Consider the following 20639-nt stretch of genomic DNA (forward strand, 5'->3'; position numbering starts at 1 on the left):
TAGAAACTTCTCTGCCAGAGAGAGAGGTGCAGCTGTCAAAGCAATAAGGTAAATGAGTCTCAGATTCAAATGGATTTTGAGTAGAACTGTGTTCTCTGATAAATAGGGGAGATTGAACTCCAGCACCATCCCGCTATTCCTTGGTAATGCCCCATTTGGGCGCTGACTGGGTGGTCTTAAGCCCGCTGCCACCCTAGCTACACCGGCCACCCCAATCAAGGCTCCGCAGCTGAGACCCTCGCTGACCTGCCTCAGGAGCCTTTTTCAAACTCTGATTCACTCATTTGTGTGGGATGCTTTTTTTGCTACTTTATTTATGGGATTACATAAATGAGCCATTAAAAATGTAAATCTGCAGAACAGTGGAATAATACAGATTTAAACAATAACCTCGGGGCGGTACAGTACAGAAACGGGCTATCGCTCCATCGTGACTATGGCAACAATGGGGGGTTAAGGGAAGGACAGAGGGGACAGAAATAAAGCATCCCGTATTGTGGCAGTCATTGGCACCAGAGAAAGATTAGGGTGTTTTTTTAAAGGAGTATTAGAACAATAATGAAGATGTACCATTATAATCAACAAAGGAGCGGGCCATCCCTCACACAGTGCAGGCCTGGGGACAATCAGGCCACCACAGACTTCAGAAGTTTATCCCACCTCATGGCAAAGTATTTAACCCTTTTCTGGCTTTTTGCAGAAGCAAAGATGAGAAAGAAAAGAAAGGGGGGATAGTTGGGGATAGAATCACTCCCATTTCCTTATCTAGTTGTGATGATTTTAGGGTTAACTTTTTTTTTCTTTTTTACTCTGTTTCTACATGTGAATTCTATGGGACTCTCCCATCCGGGTAGTTAGGACAGAACAAATGCTGCTGTCTTTCTGCAGAGAAGGGCACCCCTGAGGGGGAGCAGGGGCCATGTGTGATGGCCAGTCACCTGGTGCCCTGGGAGCAAGGCAGGAGAGGAGGAGGCAGCGCTGAGCCTAACCTGGGAGAAGACAGGGGAGGGCTCACCAGCTCAGGGCCCTCTCTTTGCACCCACAGACTGGGAGAGGAAGCGCACAGTGCACAAAGAGCAGGCTGGCAGAAAAGACCCAGCAGGGTGAGGAATGGGACCATGGCAGTTGTCGAAATCTACTTAAACAGTAAGCATATATGCATCCATGTTCAAAACAGCATTACTCACAATAGCCAAAAAATGGAAACAGCCCAAATGTCTACCAACAGATAAACAAATGTGACATACACATATGATGGGATATTATTCAGCCTTAAAAAGGAAGGGAGTTCTGACACATGTTACAACATGGATGAATCCTGAGGACATTACACTAAGTGAAGTAAGCCAGTCACAAAAGGACAAGTACTGTATGATTCTACTTATACGAGGTACCTAGAGTAGTCAGTCCCATAGAGACAGAAACTAGAATTTGGGAAGTTGAGGGGCCTTCCTCAAAAGCCACAGTAAGGGTCTGTGTCTTGAGTGAAGTGGAGTGGGCACCTGAGGATTGCACTCTTGTGCTTAGTAGAAGAGACCTTTGTAAATGTGAGCTCTAACACAGACCCTGACAGATAAGATCATGGAAGCTGGATGCTCTGGGTTATCGGACACTGGGGCTCCTCCCGCTAAGGTTTTCCTTCTGCTAAGGTCCCCACCCTCACTTTGCCATGATCACCTTCAGCTCTGACACCTAAAGGGTCAGCGTGTTGGTGGGGGCGCCGTGGCGGGCATGCAGCATGGTGGGCGAGAAACGGATGTACCTGATGGGGCAGGTGTCCCAGAAAGAGTCGATTGCCTGTGAAACTCTCCCACCCTTGATGCCCAGACCCCCTCTCAGCAGGTAGAGACTATGAGCCTTTCCCACTATTTCCTCCTCTGGTGACCTCATTCGTACTCACAGACTGAGTAACCCAGGTAAGTTGTGTTCAATTATAGCTGCCTCGGGTTAACCAGACCAAGCATTGTCTGAAGTCTGAGTGCTGCCCTTCTAAGCATTGTTTCTCTGGGGCTGCATATTTTGTTGCCTTTGTGGCTATATCCCTCAACCCCCAAATTTACCCTCTGTATCCACCTTCCTCATTGGCTTCTTCTTGCACCACACTCTTGGAAACCTCCAGGTACTATCCCAAAGAATTGGCTTCAGGCTTTACAAGGACAATCATTTGCTCCCCAAAGCCTATCCAGGTCAGAGAAAAAAGGCCCAATTCATGTCTCTTTGGAGAGGTTATGAGGAGAGAAGGTACAGACCAAATGACCCCTCCTCACACCCCGACTCATTAGGGTTTCTGATCATAGAATTCATAGAACTCCAAATCCAGTAGGGAGGGTTTATGACAACCATCTAGATAAGAGCGTGTCAACCCTGGCCACATGTTGAAATCATCTAGAGACCATTAGAAAATATGGAGTCTTGAGTCCAGCCTCCAGAGATTGTGATTTGATCGGCCTGGATGCAAGCTGAATATCCGGAGTTCATTACAGCTGCCCCAGGTGATTCTAAGGTGCTTCCAGGGCTGAGAACCACTGGTCTAGAGATAAAGCAGATGAGTAAGAATTGTCCGAATTTATGGAGTGCTTTTATCTGAGATGTCATAGCCACTGGCTTGTCACAATTTAGGACTGCTGGGAACAAAGTTGCAGACGGGTACACAGAGTCTGCCCAGTGGGGAAAACCATGTATCTTTCTGATTTAACTAAGAAATGGGTGTTTCCTTTACAGCCGGCACTGTTGTGGGTGGCACAAGAAAGACCCAGGTGGATACCTGTTATGTCCAGAGCCAATCTCAGAGGGGATAAGAAGTGGCCACGTGGCTGCTGGAAGGATCCCCGAGAGTCTGAAACAGCAATGTGGCTGGATGAATTCACTTTCATTCAACAAATATATGTTGAGTGACTACTGTCTCATTAGCCTTTTGCTCAGCCCTGGAGATACAGCAGAGAACAAACCTTCCCTTACAGGGCTTACGTGCTAGTGGAGGACACAGAGATGATACAAGCAATTCTCCAAATCATTATTTAAATTAAACAATTTCTGTCAGTGCTACGCAGGGTGTGGTGGGACTATGTCACACAGTTGTGTCTGCACCTCTCTGAGTCCCTGTCCAGCGCTCCATCCCGTAGCCTGGACTCAGCCTGAGCACACAGTAGGATTTGTTATGTGACGTTGAATTCATGCCGTCAAATTCTTGTTGTTAGCCGAAGTGAATTTACCAATTGAGAATAAGGCTCACGCAGGTTGATTTCTTATTGCTTCTCCAATTCTCAAGTTGGGAGAGAAGGCTTTTGGTGATATGATATTAAGAGTGTGTAGAAATAATATCTTCTGCCAGAGCCCGGCAGAGTACCACTGATCTAGCTGCACTAACCAAGTGAGTGTAAACTAACAGGAGCAATTGCCAAACAACACACCAACAAATTGGGAGTAATACTGCTTGTCCTAAATACTTGAGTACTAAAGAGATTTTGCATTGAGAAATGAGGGTGTGTGTGTGTGTGTGTGTGTGTGTGCGTGCGTGTGTGTTGGGGTGGGGAGCTGGGAGGACAGGACATATGAGAAGTGCAGACAGAGAGGGAGGCATTGACTGGAAAGGGAAGACTGGATCCTGCTCTCCACTTTTTGCTGCCTGGCTGTGGGCTATGGCACTGCTGTGTCCCTCTACTGTTCCCAAGCCTTCCCCAGACCTGCAGAAATGCGGTCCCATGCAAGACTCTTTCTCGAGGCCCTATTCAAAAGACATCCCCACACTCACAGAGGACGCACATGTCACGGACCGGATGGCCCCTAAAGGACATGACACACTTTCAAATTGCAGGTAGCAGAAGATTGGCCATAGTTAGGAGTGACTATAGCTAATCCTCAGTCTTTTAAATGAGTGCAGGAAAGCCAGGGTACAGAAAACCCAAAGACCATTTCTATTTAGTTTCAGAATGCATTTTTTACCTTATTAGACTTCAAATGGTAGACTGGTAGTATTTTTGAAGACAGAGACTGTGATTAATTTTTTTATTCTACTAATAAAGTAACTTGCTTATAGTAATAGGAATGTAATAAATCTTTCCTGGGTAAATTAAATAAATGCTTTACTTAGAAAATTTGGGAGGAAAACTAAGGAATACTTCAACTATCCTGACTTTTGTATGCACAGAAACCTCCTATTCTCTCATACCTCCATGCTTTTGTAGATTTGGGTTCACCTTCCTAGAACACATTATCATTCCTGTCCTCTCTTCCTCCCCAGCGACCCAAGTTCCAAGGTGCAGTCATTCTCCGGTTTCGGCTCAGTGATGTCCTTCTGTCTTCACAGTCAGGCACTTCCTCTACCTATACCTTGAACACACTCCACTCATTGTGTCACACTGCTGTGAAGGGTCTTCTTGTTTAGCTGGCTCCCCACTTAGCGTATGTTCAGTGAGTCTCGGAGCCACTTATCTCTTTTTGCCTCAGTGCCTAGCACTGTGCTACACACACACACACACACACACACACACACACACACACACATTTTAAGCAAGGAAAACCATATTAAAATTATAATACTCAACATATACCAATAACAAAAGACTTCACAAGTCATGTTTGACTTCTGCGTTTACAAGAGGTGCTCAAAGTGGTTACCATCAGTGTCCAGCACTTCTGATTATGGCGAGCTACTGCTTGAGCAATGTTGACCAAAGTGTCCACTTGTACACATCTTTTTGGCACCCCTGGTACACACACACACACACACAAGTTCTGACACTTAAGTTCGCGAACTTCTTGCAATGCTGTTGCTAACCCTTTTTGATATCAGAGGGATTATTCATTATGAATTTGTACCAGCTGGACAGTTAACCAAGCTTACTATTTGGAAGCGCTGAAAAGGCTACATGAAAAAGTTAGACAACCTGAACAATGCACCAGCTCTCATGGCACTATCTGTGAGGGAGTTTTTAACCAGTAAACAAATAAATGTATTGGAATATCCTCCCTACTCATCTGATCTGGCCCCTAATAACTACTTTCTATACCTGAAGATAAAGGAAATATTGAAAGGAAGACATTTTGATGACATTCAGGATATGAAGGGTAATACAATGACAGCTCCAATGGCCATTCCAGTAAAAGAGTTCCAAAATTGCTCTGAAGGGTGGACTAGGCTGTGGCTTCAGTGAATAGCTTTCCAAGGGGAGTACTTCAAAGGTGGCTGTAGTGATATTCAGCAATGAGGTGTGTAGCACTTGTTCTAGGATGAGTTTGCAGACTTAATTGTCATACCTCGTGTGTGTGTGTGTGTGTGTGTGTGTGTGTGTGTGTGTGTAGAGAGAGAGAGAGAGACTTAGTCTAGTCTATAAAGTTTCAGCATACATGAATGAGTGAATGAAGAAATATCTATTCATTAATGTATGCATAGTTAAGAATTGACTTAAGAATCCCATTGGTTCTTAAGTAAATAAGTTATTGGAGATTTTAGTTTTTATAAGTGTTGCCCATCCCTTGTTGGTTTCAAGTGAATTTTGAATAAGTGAATGGATAGAATTATTAGGATAATAGAAATCACTAGCACATTTTGGTGCTTGCCATCTGTCAAACTCATCTCTAAGAACTTTAGATATTGAATGTTTTCTACTGCAGATTTTACACCTGACAATTTCTTACAAAAATCAAAATCATCATGTGCATTTAGGAATTTTTCCAGCCTAAATGTATAGCTTGTGCTGATATAATGATTCTTTTACAAAATAGATAACTTTGAGAGTTGGAAAACAAATGTTGTGGGTCTCGAAGAAAGATAGTTTCCATTGACATTGATCCTACTAATGCTGCTTTTCATTCTTATTTTCTACAAATTGGGGTAAGGCAGGGAAGTTAGAAGAACTTACCCAAACTTCATGACTAAAAACAAATGCTTTAATTTTCTAAGTGTTTTTACATATTGAGAGAAATGGAAACTTACACATTATGAAAATCATCCTTTCAGGTTCTTTTTATTTTCAGATTAGGGAAGCATTGTTAAGGAACATTGAATTCACAGGGTCAAATTCTTGTTGTTAGCTGGATGATTTAAAATTGGCAATTAGACAAATGGGTTGATTTCTTATTGCTTTTCCAATTTTTGAGTGATTCTAATACTATCACTGTATTAAAATTACACGGATAATAACCACTTTGAGCACCTCTTGTAATTGCAGAAGTCAAACGTGACTTGTATTCATCTTTTGTTATCAGCATATATTGAGTATTACAATTTTAATATAGTTTTTTTCCTTTCTTAAAATGTGTATACGTTTTTTTGGCACCCTGTGTATATGGTGATGGAAGGAGGTTTGACTTTGGGTGATGAACACACAATGCAATGTACAGATGACACATTATAGAATTGTATACTTGAAACCTATATAATCTTATTAACCAATGTCACCCCAATAAATCTAATAAGATTTTTAAAAAAGAAGAAGAGGGAGAAGGAGAAGGAGAAAGGAGGAGATGGAAGAGAAGAACTACCAGTGTAGCTGCTATTCACGTGTCACCATCACACTGCATTTATTGGTTAACGTGGTGACATTGATTTATTTTCCTTAATACTAGCAATATTGTGAAGCTGCAGAGTATTCTGGAAGGACTGCCATTTGGTCTTTTGTGCCAAATAGGGCATTTCATCTGCGTAATACCTTGCAGTTTTTTTCATTTTTCTGGGCCCTGAGCACTTGGCAAGCAAAACAAGAACTCAGGGGCCGGCCTGGTGGCTCAGGCAGTTAAAACTCCATGCTCCTAACTCCGAAAGCTGCCGGTTCGATTCCCACATGGGCCAGTGGGCTCTCAACCACAACGTTGCTGGTTCAATTCCTTGAGTTCTGCAAGGGATGGTGGGATCCGCCTCCTGCAACTAAGACTGAACACGGCAGCTTGAGCTGAGCTGCCACTGAGCTCCTGGATGGCTCAGTTGGTTGAAGTGCGTCCTTTCAACCACAAGTTGCCGGTTCGACTCCCACAAGGGATGGTGGGCTGTGCCCCCTGCAACTAGTAACAGCAACTGGACCTGGAGCTGAGCTGCGCCCTCCACAACTAAGACTGAAAGGACAACAACTTGAAGCTGAACAGCACCCTCCACAACTAAGATTGAAAGGACAACAATTTGACTTGGAAAAAAAGTCCTGGAAGTACACACTGTTCCCCAATAAAGTCCTGTTCCCCTTCCCCAATTAAAAAATAAAAATCTTGGGGAAAGAAAAAAAAACAAGAACTTAGAGTTGTAGTTTTTTAACGACTTCAGCCAGAGGGTTCTGCCCGGGATCTCTCTGCCCCTGCCCCACTGAGAAACTTGGATTGATGTTTTCAGTTGTTTGCCCAAAAAATGAATAAATAAAACCTGGTGACAACATTGCCTCTTCTTTCATTATGCTTGCTATTTCGAGGCAATCAACATTTTTAAAGTTACCATCAATTCATCTTCTATATTTTGCTTTCTTAAAAAAAAAAAGTTAAAGCCCACTAACTAGTTTAAAAGAGATGATACAAACAAAGCAGGCTTTTTCCTCCTCATGAACTGTGTATATAATTACTTGAATCATGTTGAATTTCACCCATATGCTGAGGGAGGGAAAAAAAACGGCAAAAATAACTACTGTGAATTCAAACTGCAAATGAATGGAACCAGCCTCATTCATAAATGTCATATGAAGCTTTGGTTAAAAAGGCAAGTCTGTCATTCCAGGGACAGCAGCTGTTGTTATGTTGAACAAAATGGATACAAATGGGTATTATTTTAAAGTGAAATGCTTAATTTCAGACCTAACAAGCACACTGTCCTCTCTGTACCCTGTGTCATACGAGCCACGATCTCCAGTAGAGGGCTTGATTGCACAGGAAATCTAGCTCACAGGCTGCGGCCACGGGACCAGCAAACACACTGGCAATGTTTGAGTTACTATGGCAATCACAAAATAGGAAGGCCTTTTCTTCTTTTCCCCATCTCTGCATGCAGCCGCAGCCTGCTCCTGAATAGGCCACATCTGCAAAAAGTTTTAACACGGTACTCAGATAAAGAAAAGGATCCCAAAAATGGGCACTGACCCGTCTCAAAAAATGTTGCAAATTTTACATACAAGAATTGGGGAGCTGGGCCACTTTGCACAGGTTATGTCATAATGCAAACACAAAGGGATAAAAGCTCATGAAGGCTTTGGCTGTCAGATATTGAGAGGGGGGAACAGCAGAAGTAAATGACAGCTTAAATGCAGATGTAAGGAGAAAAGTCAAAGATGGGTGACAGAAAGTTACTGGTCAATGAATAAGGGAGAAATTTCAAACACACACAAAAAAAACAGACAAAAGGGTAAAATACAATAAAATCTATCTATAGAGATTTACTGAGAAAACCCCCCAAAGCATATTTAGCAAATCTTAGAACTATGAAACCCTGTGAAACCAACACATGGCTCTTTAGATGGGGTCTTTGTAGACTTTTCCAATCAGACCACTGTTTTCACGCAACTTACCGACGGGCTGAGGATGTTTTCAAACAATGGCAGAGCCCCCCTGGGAACTGATATTTTAGATGCAGCTTGGAAAAATGGAGCATTGCTGATAAAAAATATATATATAAAGGCAGGTATGGATGATCCTTCGTAACAAGCCTGTCTTGGAATCCAGGGGACTGGCTCACACTAATTCCTAAGGAGGTGGTTTGGGTTGAAAAGACTTTCCCTCCCTCCCTCCACTTCCCTACACACTTCTTTAAAATTTGACATTTAGTCAGATTCTATTTGAGTCTCCTCATCTCTCCCAGGTTTGAAGGTGATTGGCAGGTTTCTGGAATCAAGCTCCCTGCCCGTGCCCTTGGTGCGAAGGGCACCATTTTTAGGCTTCAGGAGAACACGGCTCATTTCTCCTCGTGGCATATTCACTTCACTACCCCCTCCACTGAGCCAAGAGGCGAGCGATGATGCATTTCATTCCCTCTCAAAAAATCCAAGTGTCACGAAGAAGCAAAAATACTGAAATTAATCTTCACTTCTTTTAACTTAAAGAGCTATTCATGGCATGAAAGCAGTTGGAATAGACTTGGGTGGGGAGCGGACTGAAAAGTCACCATTTGCAAGAGTTGAAACTCAGAGGGAAGAATACTTTTAAGTAGCATGAACTCACCACAAAAAGTCCACAGTGCCGAGAGGCGTCCGGAGCCCAGTAAAACTGACACTACATTTCACATTCATTGACTCTTGTTCTTTTGGGGGAGTTTTCTTATGAAGAGAAAGAGACAATGGAAGACAATAGTCTACCTTATCAAAGTTCATTCATGCAGCTATTTCAAATACTTTTAACTGCTTGTCAATAGGTCTTGCAAGTCTCTGAGATTCTAAACGTTCTGTCACATTTGTGTACTAACCACTTAAAGTTCTGCTAAAGCTTTGTGACCTGGACTGCCTCCCCTTTACATGGGTCAAAATGCAAGGCAAAGCCATTGTGTTAAACGGCCTTCATTAAATTCATTGATTTGACCTGTATTTTAAAGACCAAAAGTCAAATGGAATGGGAAGTTAACGTTCCCATACAAAGTCTTCTCCTGGGCACTTTTCGGTTCCCTTGAACTATCTGGTGTGTAGGCAAAGGACATTTTAGGGCTGTTTGAAGTCTGGCTTGCAGCTAGACAAGCTTTTATAGAGAAAAGTTTGGGTTTGTTTTTAATTTTATGCAAGGATGAAACAAATGCTAAGGTTGAAGGAAGCTATGATCTTGAACTTGATTTTCTTCCTGAAGAGGTTGCTTTCTTCCCCTCCTACAGCAGCCCCCTGAGGCTGCCCCACTGCTCTACCCAGGCGTACCTGCTCCCACCCTGAACTCTCTGAGAGTGAATTATCACTCTTTTAGTCAGGAGGCATGTTGAACTTGAAATGAACTTCAGTAATCTTTTGGATATATTGAGGAATGTCAGCATTTTTTGAAAAGCCCTATATTTTCTCTGGTGAGTGTATTTTTATGGCAAAAATGGTCACAAACAGTGCTCACTTAATGTGGGGGAGGCAAGGGAAGACGAGGAATTGCCAATAAAAAGCCAGCAAAGTGCCTGTCAGCTACAAGCCCATCTTAGCCTGCTGTTTCTTTCTCTCCCATTTTTAGCCTTAATTATTTTCCTATATTTTCTAATCAACAAGAGTAGAAAGACCATCCCTTCATTTCTTTGTAGAAAGACAGCACAAATCAAACTTTGGTGCTACTTACTAAATACCACAGTTCTGAAGATTTTTTTTTCCAACTAATTCTATCAGTAGAATTGGGCCAGGAGTGAAGATGCCAGTGAGATGTGGGTACTGAGTCAGAACCTCGAGGAAATGAGCTGCCTTGAGAAGGTCAGAACTGAAGGAAGCTCTATGTCAAACTGAGAAGGCTGCAAAAAGCCCAGGGAGTGAATATACTCATAGAAATCTCACAACTTCCGGAACAGAGTTCTTGAAAATCGTGGAGAACTACCTCTGTGCCCAGAAAGCTCGCTTCCAGTTGTTGCTGGGTTCTATGACAGACAGTATCATTGTTGAGGAAGATACCATTATCTTTACTTTACATATGAGGAAATTGACACTCAAAGATCAAGTAACTTTCCAAGGTCACACAGCAAATAGCGGAATAGAACTAGGATATGTGTGACCACAAAGCTCATGCTTCGGGGGAAACTGTGTAAATTCCTCTCCATCACCAGTTGCTATGAATCTGTGAATTTGGCTGAGAGGTTTGAAAGAACACATTAAATTAAGCATTGGTACACATGGCTTAGGGGTTATTGTTGTAAGGTAAGAGATATTTTCCTGAGCCTATCTTTTAAAATAGAATAAAAATGCAGCTCTTGGGAAAAATGTAAATAGAAGGCATGAGGGTAGGCCAAGCAGGTGAGCTGTTAATTCTATGCTCACCCCCACAGAAATCACACCCACATATGATGCCCCTTCCTCACGCTGTCTCCCCTTCCCAAGATGGGGATGAGGGGTGGAAAGATGGCCAGGAGGGACATGAACACAGACCCCACCCCACAACCCTTCCTCTGTCTATTTGGCTCTGTTTACCTGAGGACTGTCATCTCTTCACCGTAACCCTCTTAGGACAAAACCTGTATTGATACTTAACATCTCTGAAAAGTTACTGCGTTTCTTTATATTTTTTTCCACAGATCACATTTTTTCCTGGAACAGAGTTTTGAGTTCAATATCCATCATTTGGAGATGAGAAAAATTGGAGCTTAGAGACCTTTGGGTCTTAGTTTACTGCCCTCCATGGTAGGCATATGACCTTGTGTTAAAAAGGCAATTTTTTTCCCTTCCTACAGCTGATCGGAAATACAGATGGAATCTTTGGATTTGTGACCATTAAAAAAAATTATTATTAATTATTAATTCAAGAAACCCAGGGCTGTGGCTATCTCATCCTCAGCTCCAGAGGGGTCAGGTTGCTTCCACGGAGGGCCCAAAAGCAAGATCACCCCAATGGGCCTGGAGGACAGAGCATGGAGAAACAGTTTCATCCCAACAGACCCCACACCCATTCCACTCCACTGGACGTTTCTCCTCCCCCATCACAAGAGAAGACGAGGTTTGTTCTCTGGGGACAAGAGCACATGAGACTGTGCCCTTCAAAGAGCAAGAGGATTAGGTAATCATGATTTGCTGCATGCCTGATGCTGAGTGGGCCCCTGCCCACTCCCCACTCCACCCTTGTCAGTGACAATCTCCCATCTGGTGCCTAGAACAGGAGGGGCCAGACTCTTACCTTCCTGGCAGGAGATTGGGAAATCTTTCAGCTCAAGAGAAAAAAATAAAGACACTGACCTTGGAAGGTCCTCAACAGGAAACCCACCCAGACCACTAAACAGTGAAACTGAGTCTACCAGCCCACTCGTTACAGCTGGAGCTTTCAAACAGCTTTATAGACCCAGACTCTAAATCCTCAGCAGACGTTAAGGATTAAAAGACACCTGACCACCCCCCAAATAGGAAAGTCATTTGGAATAAAACAGAGAGCAAGAATTAAGAGGAATGGTACAAACTTATCTGAGGATAGAGTAGTAAACAAAACTAACAAAACCCTTGCCCTTGTGGCGTGTATATGTTAAAAGGCCATTAGAATAATCCTGGATGGATTACTGGCAGGCTGGCCAGGCTGGAGGCAGAGAATTTGAGGAAAGGAGGTCAGATTCCAGCTATAATCTTAGGGTGGGGCTCATAGGATTTGGTGACCAATTAGATGTAGACTGTGAAAGAGAGGAATTAATGATGAGTTGTGGATGGCTCCCAGAGAAGAAAGAAAGAAGACTGGAGTATGATTTTGCCCCTATAGAACTTGATACGCTTACTACACACTCAGGCAGAAATGTCATTAGGCTAACGGATGTGTGAGTCTGGAGTATAAGGGAGAAGTCTAGACTAGAGACAAACATTGGGGAATCCTCACTCTTCCTTCTCTGCCTTTCCATGTCCTGCTGGATCAGCTGAGGACATCGATCTGTGCTTGTAAGCGGAGGTAAACCATGGTGCGCTTAGAAGGACAAAATACAGAGCAGCCCAGTCCCTATGACTGCTTTCCTCTGGACTACCCAGTACCTGGTCCACACTACAGCCCTGGCAGGTGCCATGGAGGAAGCACTGGGCTCTTGTAAATTCACAGGGAGGCTGACACCACTCACTTCTCCTTGGAGCCTTCATTTAACAGTGACAATATTGTCTTATCCTTATACAAATAATTTTGTGTTTGCTACTTCAATTTCAAAATTAAACCAATATGCATTTGGGGATGCACACACAGGCATTAAAACATCAGAAGAGCAAGGGAATGATTAACCTAAAAGTCAAGATATGGATAATTCTGGGAAGAAGAGAGAAGCAGGCAACTGGGAGAGCACACAAGGTAGTGGGATTATCGATTCCTTAATTTGGGTGAATGGCCCCTTGGTACTCACTACTGTTGTTTTAATTGGAAATAAACATGTATACACTTCTGTAGATGTAATATATTTCTCCATTAGAAATACTTAAAGAGAGAAATAAGCAGGGGTAGGGGTTGGAAGCATGATGGAGAAGGGGTTATTTGAGATACAGTGGTTAAGGAAGGCTTCTCTGAGGGAGCGACAATTGAGCAGAAACTGGAATGGAATGAAGGCTCAAGCAACGCAAAGCAACTAGGGTAGGGGTGGCATTCCAGGCAGAGAGAACGGCAGCTACAAACGTCCAGAGGTGGAAATGAGCTTGACATTTTCAGAGAGCAGCAAAATGACCATTGAGAAACGGGGAAGCGTAGGTCAGAGAGAGGGCAGGAGCCAGGCAGTGTGGGACCAGTGGGCAGAGTTTGTTAGCTGTTATCATTAGTACTGTTTTTAATATCGATATTATTTCCAATGAATGGAAAGTCATTGGAAGGTCCTGAGCAGTAGAGGGATGGGATCTCATTCACGTTTTATAAGAATAACTCCGGTTACTTTGTGGAGGATAAATAGATGGTAGGGAGAGAGAGAACACCTTAGGGAAGCCATTGCAAGCATCCTAGGGTACATTTAGGCTACTTCAGATGTTTGGCTATCACGAATGCAACCCATATTTGCAAGCCCCAAACGAGGAAACATTAAAACCAGTCATTAATGAACTCTACTGATAATCTACCCCAAATCCATTTTCCCCTTGATCTAATAGATCTGTTTTTATTCAGCAGTCCTCCCTTTTGTGATTAAGGGGAAGTAAAGCCCACCCTCAGCTTCAGAGTAGACCCTGATTATTGTAAGCAAACCAAAGGGTAGGGCTGTACCTTGAGGTATGTTTTCTGGCCAACAGAATATGGGGGGCACATCAGCTGGGGCTTCTGGGAAAGTTTTCTTACTCTTAGAAAAAAGACCATCTTCTTTTTTTCATCCAGAGCATGACAATGTCCAGAAAAGAGAGACCCATCTTTTTCTTCAGCTTCAAGCTAGAGCCAAGATAGCACAGAGAGGAAGGCAGAGCCGGGTGAATGGTGAAGAAGCCAAGATGAAGCCTCGATGTGCCTCACAGGAGCTGCTCCACCTCCGGGCTTCTCTCAGTGACATAATAAAAGTCCTTAATGTCAAGCCAGTTGGGAACAGGCTTTCTGTTATTTGCAGCCAGAAGTACCCTAACTAATAGAGTGACCTCATTCTGGAAGCTTCACAGCCCCCCTCAGCTGGTCCTCAACATTGAACTTCAAAATCTTCTCCTGGAGACTCCAGGGGGTGATTGACATGTGCTTAGGGACGTCAGGACACTTTTTTTCCTTTTTCATCTTCCTGATGAGTGTCTGTTTACTCACAAGTCCTTTAAGTGAGGGTCTCCAGCATGACTCCTGTTGCTGGTATACCCTAGGACAAGCTGACCCCTGCCAAAAGGACCATGTTTTGGTGCTTCACTATGAGTGACGCTAGGGCCACTCATTCCATGCAGAGAGGGAGAGCATATCTTTCTCTATATTTCCTGTCATCAGCCTCTAGCCCAGCCACCTGAGCACCCAAACCTCCAAGAGTTACTACCTGTCATTACCACATCAGCTTGGGCGAAACGGATGTGGAAGGGTCCAGATGCCATCCAGATGTCCAGCAGAATGCCAGATCCCAAACCACAATTTAAGATGATTTGAAACACCCTTTTACATAAGCTCAAATTTTGTCTGCATCTCTACCAGTTTTTCTGAAGCCAAATTGTAGAAATTGAGTTAATAATACTCTTGGTAAATATTGACAAAATTTGGAATATTTTCCAGTATTTGAATGGACAAATCTTTCTATCTTCTCTTAGTCTGGATCCCCTGAGAAGCAAGTACCAAGACAGGATTAAATGTGCAAGAATATTTACAAGTTCTATATCTGATGAGGGACTTGTATCCAGAATATGTAAAAAAAACCTTATAGATCAGCAATAAAAAGACAACCTGATTAAAACATGGACAAAGGATTCAAATAGACATTTCTCCAAAAAAGATATACACATGGCCAACAAGCACATGAAAAGATGCTCAACATCATTAGCCACTGAGGGAGAGCAAATCAAAACTACAGTGAGCTACCACTTCACACTCATTAGGACTGCTGCAATTTAAAAAAAATGGAAAATAGCAAGTGTTGATGCGGATGTGGAGAAACTGGAATGCTTGTACATCGCTAATGGAAATGTAAACGGTTCAGCTGTTGTGGGAAAGTTTGATGGTTTCTCAAAAAGCTAAATATATAATTACCGTATGATTCAGCAATTCTATTCCTAGGTATATACCCCAAAGGATTGAAAACAGGGACTCAAACAAATACACGGACATATGTGTTCATAGCAGCCAAAAGGAGAAACAGTCCAGATGTCCACCAACAGATAAAGGAGAAATAGACTGTCGTATATTCATGTAATGGAATGAAGTACTGACATGCGCTACAATATGGATGAACCATGAAAACACTACGCTAAGCGAAAGAAGCCAGACACAAAAGGTTACATATTGGATGATTCCATTGATATGAAGTATCCTGAATAAGTAAATCCACAGAGACAGAAAGCAGATTGGTAGTTTCCAGGAGCTGGGGAGGAGTGGAGAGCCATTGTTTAATGGATATGGGGTTTCTTTTTGGGGTGATGAAAACATTTTGGAACTAGACAGAGGTGATGGTTGTACAACACTGAGAATGTACCAATTGCCATGGAATTGTTAAAGTAATTAATTTTATGTGAGAGTCACCCCAATTTAAAAAAAGAATAATGTTATAAATCAATGTTACCTCAATTAAAAACATATATTACAAACAAAAAAAGAAAAAGAAGGAGGAGGAGAAGGAGGGACTGGTTAAGAGGAAAACAAAAAGTCAGCCATCAGAGGATTCCCATGTCCTCAGGAATGAATCTGCTTTAGTGTCCCTGCTGTGCTTTGTCATTGGCTGGGAGCAGTGACCATGGCAGAGTGTAGCAGCTGGGGCCGTTGGCCAGTTATACTTCCTGTAATTAGAGCTCTGCTAGGTCCGTGTCATGACTGCCAACTCTCGGTTCCTGGGTTGCCCCTCCCAGATTTCCTGGGTTGCTCAGTGATTAAGTTTGTGGGCTCTACTGCCAGCATTGATGGGTTTGAACTACAGCTCTTCCATTGTCTATGGGACATTGAAGAAGTTACTTCATCTCTCCAGGCCTCACATTCCTCATTTGGAAAATAAGATGAACATGGTCAATACTTGTAAAGTACTTAGAGCAGTGCCTGCCACATAGTAAATGGTTCAATAAATATGATTACAATAGTGCTTAGAATGTCACCCTCCATCTAGAAATTAGATACATTTTATTCTAGTTTAATTATGTTTTTATTTTTAATGTAACTCTTTAATCCATCTGAAATGTATTTTTATGTTTGATGTGAAGGTCCAAATAATCTTTTTCCCAATTTCTTTATACCAGTTATCAAATTAAATAAGTCATCTCCTCCTTGTTGACTTTTTATATTTAATTTATCCACATGTTGACTTTATATGTATACTAGGATTTATATAGGAGACACTTATTTTGTTCCATTAATCTTTCTGTCTATTTTTGTTCTAGGAAAATACTTCTATTATAATAATTTTATAGTGTATAACTTGCCATAGAGACAGCCCTCATTAGCCTCCTTTTTCAGAAAATTCTTAGTTTTTTCACATTTATTATCTTATCTAAACTTTGAATTTTTGTTGTTGTTCTAAAGGAAAGATAATCTCTGTGATTTTGACTGGAATAACGTTCAACCCATACATTAGTAATTTGCAAAGAATTGCTTGTTTACAAAATGCATTTTTCCCATTCAGTGACTCATGTCTTAGTCTGCTTGAGCTGTTAAAGCAGAAATACTATAAACTGGGTGGCTTGTAAACAATAGAAATTTATTTCTTTCAGTTCTGGAGGCTGGAAAACCCAAGATCAGGGTGCCGGTAGATTTAGTGTCTGGTAAGAGCCAGTTTTCTGGTTGATAGACAACCATCTTCTCTACATGGTGTCCCTACATGGTGGAAGTGGCAAGTGAGTTTCTGGAGTCTCTTATAAGGGCACTAATCCCCTTCATGAGGGCTCCAGCCTCGTGACCTAATCACCTCCCAAAATCTCCACCTCCAAACACCTTCACATTGGGGAAATACGTTCCAACATATTATTTGGGGGGAACACAAGAATCTCAACATTAGCCCCTGTTGTCTCTTATATCTCTCAATAAAGATTTGTAGTTTATTATTTTTCCATATAAATCCTACACATTTATTGGTAAGATTATATCTCGGTTGTGTGTGTGTGTGTGTGTGTGTGTGTGTGTTTGGGGGAAAAGGTTATTTCTAATATAAAGAGTTTTTCCCCCATTATATGCTCTAATTGATTGTTTTTTATATTAAAAACACTTTTTTTATATTTATCTTCTGTCACCTAGCTGAATTATTTTATTAATTTTGATAGTTTTCCATTCTTGCATTTTCTAAGTGAAAATTACGTTATCTACATGTAATGATAATTTTTCTTCTCTTTTCCAATAATTACAAATTTGTTTCCAAGGCTGCCATAAATAGACACACAAGCACAGTTTCACAATTCCAAGAGCACCATGCACATAGACTTATATGAATAATATTCCTTGGAATTGTGCAGCATAGTGTGTTGGCAGTTTCCAGTTTTCCAATTGTGTTGGCTAGAAATTTCAGAACTGTGTTAAATAACAATATGCCCTTGTTCGTTATTCCTGGTTTTGATAGGAATTCGTTTAGTGTTTCACATTTGGGGATATTTCGATGGGGGTTTGAGACAGTATGTAATAATTGTTTAACTTTGATCTAGGACTTTTCCATGTGTCATGGCCCATAATATCTTTTACAGTTCAGCCCAGTCATTCATGTCATTAGGGCTCCCTTCAGCTTTGGGTCATAGTTTTCTACGTCCACCACTAACGTCTCTGTCCGAGAACAAGATGATTTGTCACCAGAAACCGCCTTCCAGGTAGACTTTGCTGTTGGTACCCACCTAGCATTCTTTCCATCCTTCTTTTGCTGACAGTATCACACTTTCTTATCCTTCCCCATTTCGTGGGGTCCTCTATGTTAATTGCAAACTTCCCCTGCCCCTTCCAATCTGAGCGTGGTGACTAAGACCTTGTCCTGGGGAATTTGAATCTTGAGTGGTGATACAGATTGGAAAATGCTTAAAGCAGAGTCACTTCCTTGACAGACCTCTGAAGACACTACCCGTTAGCTCCTGCTACAAGGTACCTGGTACTCTCCTGGTTTCCTTCTTACGTGAGGTCTGATTTTCCAATTCTGGTTTTTAATTCTGTGACTGACCCAGTAGCTGTCCAATAAATTTTCCTGTTGCAAAGTTAGCCATGGTAAGTTTCTCTATGTCTCGAGCAAAGAACTCTGACTAATAGCATTCATCCACGAATAATTATGAATGAATGGATCCATTAATTAATGCTCTTTGGAGACAGTTGGTCATACAGCTGTGGATTTGCCTGGAAGTACAATTGATATCCAGTCATGTTGTCTTTAAGAATATCACGAGTGCCTTTGCTGAACCTGCATAGTTTGAGGCATCCCCTTATTGATCAGCATAACAGCTCTATTTAAGAGGAACTGATATGAGCCCCACAGAGTGTGATGGTGGCCAGTAGGTGAAAATGCAGGGCTCCTAACCTGCTAATAACATCCACCACAACCGCCACCCAAAAAAAATTTTCTTATAAGGGGAATGATAGATACAAATACATCAGAATGCTAAAAGAAAATGCGAGTGATTAAAAACATAGCCATTATTCTCTCTATGAGATATGTGATTACCCCGTCCTGAGATCCTTGAAGATGTATGTTCTTTGTGGAATGGAGCAGTGGAGTCCCATCAGTACCACCAGCTATCTGGGGACACCTGACACCCAGTCCATCCAGTGGGTTTGGGACTTTAACCACACCTGCTGCCCATCTAGTATCGTGGCAAGTACACAAAACCCTCTAGTGCACCCTGGTCTCTAAATACACTTTGAAATGCACCCACCTCCTGGGTAACTGGGGTATCTTTCTTAGCTGATAAAACAAGCAGACAAAACTTGATTTTTTCTTTACCCCTATCAGCTATCGCTACCAGCTAAGATGCAGTAGATTTAATACCCTGAAACAATGACCCTTGTACAAAAGTAACCCAGGACAAGTGGCTCCTGTACCACTGTGTCCCTACTCAGTCTTAGTCCAGCTAAGTGTGAAATCCATGCACATTTTGATTCTATCTGGATTTTTTTCTCGAAATACTGTAATTGGAGAAGCATAAGGACAAGAGACTCAAGGATGATGCCATCAACATATACGACATCCCACTTGTGTAAAGAAAACACAGAGCACAAAAAGGGGCCGTCATAGCCATTGGCTTCTCCTTCAATCTCTTCTGCTTCTCAGGCAGTGAGGATTTTGTCAATAAAAGCCATTAGGGTTCAGTCAGTGGAGTTCTCTAGAATAAAGAACTGCAAGAGAGAAGTAAGCTGGAGGTTGTTTGCTTTTCCCCTCTCTAGACCCATCAAATGAGGATCCTGGTGAATGAGCTGGTTCTAGCCAGCCTTCTACCAGCAATAAAGGGACCGAACTTGGAAGAAAGGAGGGTCAGTCAGTCCTCGTGAGGCTCACTGCCTCTGTCATTTCTGCTACATCAGAACACGCTTCCCCCATCACTCGTACAGTCCTGTTAAGGAGTTCTCCTGGTTACAGCACACACCCCACACATGGCAGAACCAGGGGAGACCCCCATGCTCCAGAGGACTGGCCTTTCCTGGTCCGGAATTTATAAGTAGAACAAGTGGTGACCATAGAAATACTTCATCCATTTTAACGATATCTTCTCATCTCTTATGACCACAAAGCACGCCCATCCTTCTACATGTACTGCACATTGGTCTGGTGCCATTGCTGCTCCTGGGGAAAAAAGTCAGGTTGCTCGTGTAAGTGGGGTCGATTCCTCCAAAGACAAGGTGGCTTGTACTAAAACCAGAGTGTCATTTCCCAGCTTTCCTTATGCAAACTGTTGGTTTTTTAAGGACTAGACATGCTTCCTTGAAATGCCAGCCCATCCTCCAGTACAGAGAAAATTCTAGGCAGGCATGATTTGCTGGACCCTGCAGCTTTGGCTGACAGACACAGTGTGGGGGATGGGGCTTGGCCAGCAGATTGTCTCAGTGTGGTGGCATCTGCCACCAAAGCCAGATGCAGAGACCCACTTGCTAATTCAGCGACCTTATGTTTTTATACAAGCTTGTAGAACTATGTCTCCTTCCTGTCCTCCTCCTTCAGAATTGGCTTTATTGATTACAAGAATTCAGAAGGTCTCCCTCTTTTCCAGGCTCCCCAAAACTCACAACACCCTTTCTCTGTAAATGCCCCCTGCTCTCACTTGCTCCATCTGGGCCTGTTTTGCCAGGCTTACCCCTTTAAACATCTGCCTCCACTGACTTCAGCAGCTCCTGTACCCCGATGTGCTTGCCACAGTTTTATTCTGAAGGGTTTGTATGCATTTTCATAACCACAGTGTGAAAGTCTCTGCTCCTTTCCACATTGCCATGTACCTCATGGGAGTTGTTGGTCACTGGTCACTGAACCACAGATGACTTGGGACTTTGTAACATTCCCTGATGATGCAGCAGCGTGTGTCAGCCACCGTTCAGGT

This window comes from Rhinolophus sinicus, linkage group LG04, assembly GCF_036562045.2.
Source record: "Rhinolophus sinicus isolate RSC01 linkage group LG04, ASM3656204v1, whole genome shotgun sequence".
Taxonomy (NCBI): domain Eukaryota; kingdom Metazoa; phylum Chordata; class Mammalia; order Chiroptera; family Rhinolophidae; genus Rhinolophus; species Rhinolophus sinicus.